The sequence below is a fragment of the Lemur catta genome, chromosome 5 (genome assembly GCF_020740605.2).
Source record: "Lemur catta isolate mLemCat1 chromosome 5, mLemCat1.pri, whole genome shotgun sequence".
Taxonomy (NCBI): Eukaryota; Metazoa; Chordata; class Mammalia; order Primates; family Lemuridae; genus Lemur; species Lemur catta.
The window spans coordinates 64089301-64092474 of record NC_059132.1 but is presented as its reverse complement, the minus strand read 5'-3'; the positions used below and the strand labels follow the sequence as shown (position 1 = coordinate 64092474).

The window sequence follows — 3174 nt, the reverse complement described above, 5'->3', positions numbered from 1 at the left end:
TTGTTCACATCCAAGACCAGAGCCAATTTTGATCTCCTGTAGTGAACTAAGATCGCTCCTTTGAATAGCCACTACAATCCAGCCTTGGCAACATAGTGAGACCCTCTAAAAAAAAATTGCCATCACAGGGTGTAATAATGTTCCATATTGCCCACTTTGGGGATTGTATGAATGTTCACTTTGTAATCAATGATAAAGTCTACTTATAGAACCAAAATATGCATCACAAAGATCACAGTTTAGAACGCCTACCAGCAATCCTTAAGCAAAGGCTGGGAAAACACTAAGTGGATCCATCCTAGAAAGTTGCTTTTTATAAGGAAGAAACAGTTACTGGTATTCATCTTACTATCCAACTTTTACTGTGTCCATTCACTTTCCCTTTCAGTTGTTCATCTAGCTACTGTAGACACTCGTGGGAACATTTTTGGAGAAGTTCCTCAGACGTTAACACCAGAAAGCAGTGAAAATCACAGGAACATGGGATTCGCCAACTGGAGAAGTCTATACCAATTAACATGAGGACAAAGCGATTACTGGCAGGTGTACCCACTCGCACGATAAAAGCTCCTCCGACTCTGGCGGGACTCGAACCCGCAACCTTTGAATACCTCTCAGTCGGTGCTAGAAGTCCAATGCGCTATCCATTGCGCCACAGAGCCAGTACATGGTGTAGCTTATGTCGTAAGATTGTTGATTATTTACTTGAGTATCAATGTAATATGTTTCCTGAGAACCTATTCTTCTCTACTCACAGTGGAAACTCAAGAACCACAAAAATGAAAGAGCGAGGGGAAAAGGAGAGAGAGAGAGAGAAAAAAAAAAACCAACCACAAAAATAAGACAACGTAAGGGACATACAATCCCCGACAGGGGGAGTTTCTGAGCCTTCCTGTGACTATTTTTACTGGCCTCCATGAGATAAAAAATAGTGTAACCAACAATAAAAATTCACATTTAATTTAATCTGGCCTTTCCAGGTCCACGCTCGGGACCGTTGATTTCGCAAAATGGAATTTGAGGAACTTTTAATATGTGACATTGGGAGATATTTTTAATACATGCCAAGCCTCGTAAGTCCCAACCTCTAAATCCAGTCTGGAGTTCTCTCCCCTGAAGGGCTCTTCTTGTTCGTATCTGTGTTGTTTTTTTAAAAAAGGTGAGTTCCATGTGTTGTTTTTTCAATGGGCTCACCAAACAAACTATGATCTTGTGACGCAAATCCACTGTTGCCTTCTCTCTCCGAGGAGAGGTCTGAGGTTTTAAAAAGCATCCAGGTAGCTTTGAAACTCTCCCGGGTTTCTAACTCGGGAATTGTCTTTTGGTGACTGGGCTGAGATCTAAAAACCCCTTTTCTTTGTTTTTCTGCTTTTCTGTGAGACTGTGGTCCAGCCGCACTGGCTCCGTTAGCGACGGTCAGTTAAGTGGGTTCTTGTCTTTTTGGACAGAAAGAGATGAAACTGTTGAAGGTGAAGCTCAAGCTCAGGAGAGTCCAAGTCTGACGACGCGGAACAGGAGAGCGGTTGTGATCTGAACAGGAGAAGAGTTGCGGATGGAAAAGAAGAAATCTCAGGTGATCACAACCCAAAGATGGCTTGGTGCGATATGACAGAAACAAATATGACCATGACAGAAGTAGGGCTGAAACCCACGCCACCACGCAGAAACCAGAATCCGGTAGTCGCGAGCCTTAAGGTCATGCAGCGTCCCCATACACTAGCTAATAACAAGCAGTAAGGGAAAGGGACTTCTCTGGCCCGAGGGCCTCTCAACTTCATGTAGCATCCAGAAAAGAAAATACTGTAATTTATTCTAAAACTTGCAAGGAAACAAAACAAAAGAAAACAAAACAAAAACAATGAGCTCTGAACTGGCTGCAAAAAACGCAAAGAAAAAGAGCGAATTTTTTCCTGGAGCTGAAGGTTGAGCTGTGTGAAAAAGTTCTTGCAGCCCTCGATCCTGGAAGCCCAGTACAGAGAGCGGGTTTCGGTTCATACCCGCCTCCCACTCCCCCGCCTCCCGCCTCCCTGCCCGGGTCGGCTTTGCCCGCTGACCACACTGCCCATCGCTTGCTTAGTTTCTTGGAGAGACTTCTAGGAACCTAAGAAACGAGAAGGTGGTAGGTAGATCTTGTAGGCTACCGGCTGTTGTCACTTTTTCCAGCCAGTGTTCTTTCCCCGTTAAATTAATTTAAGAATGAAGTTAAGCGGAGAGCGCGCCGGTGAGAAAGGCTTAAGGCTTCTCATACAGTCCTCTCTCAGAGTCTGAATTGGCCCCGAGGGCAGGCATACTGAGCGTTAACTCATACTCCTTTGAAGTGCTCCTCCCTCCTTCTGCCCCCCAAAGCTTCTTCCTTCAGTTTTCTCCACCTTCTGGACTTCCTCTTTCCTCCCTCTCATACCTTCTCTTCTTTATTTTTCCTGCCGGAGGAAGGAAAAGGATGGGAAGTAAATGGAAAGTGATATATATTATGTGGTATGCAATATGAGGTATATAGGCCTAAGAATTAGGAGAAACCTCTTTGCCTTAGTAACCGCTTGGTAAACACTTCTGAGTAGTGATTTCTTTTTTACTTAATACCTTAGTGAAAAAGTGATTTTCATTCACTATTCACTTTCCATTCTGTAACATAAGTAACTCTCCCTACTTAATGGCTTCCAATGCTTTTAATTTTTTATTGGCAAGAATCCAAACATTTAAATACTAATTGAAAATCATTTAGTACAGACTACCTGTTTTCTATGTAAGCAATAATCAAAAAGTAGAGTCTTTTTTTGCTTTGTCTGTAATATTTGATTCTACAGATCATATAAAATATTATTAGAAGGCAGAATAGAAGCATGGTGATTGAGGATGGCAGTTGGCTGATGGATATAGTTGGGATTCAGACTCATCCTCTACCAGCTGCTTGACATTCAAGTTTATTCTGGGCTTATTCCTCCACCAGGAACACAAGGAAAGTAATTCCTGCCTCAAGGCAGGCATGGTGGCCCATGCAAGTAGCCGTAGCTACTTGTGAGGCTGAGGCAGGAGTGAGCCCGGGAGTTTGAGTCTGCAGTGAACTGTGATCATGCAGCTGGACCCCAGCATGGGTGATAGAGTGACACCCCGTCTCTTAAAAAAAAGAATAAATAATAATAATACCTACCTCAAGGTGTTGGAAACATAAAAAAA

At 43.0% G+C, this 3174-nt stretch overlaps 1 non-coding gene across 1 annotated transcript; it reads right to left on the bottom strand.

Moving 5' to 3' along the window:
* Window positions 1-573: 573 nt before the first annotated feature.
* TRNAR-UCU lies at window positions 574-662 on the bottom strand. Its single transcript is given in 2 exon segments — window positions 574-609; window positions 626-662. It is a non-coding gene; the product is annotated as a tRNA-Arg (tRNA).
* Between the last annotated feature and the right edge of the window lie 2512 nt (window positions 663-3174).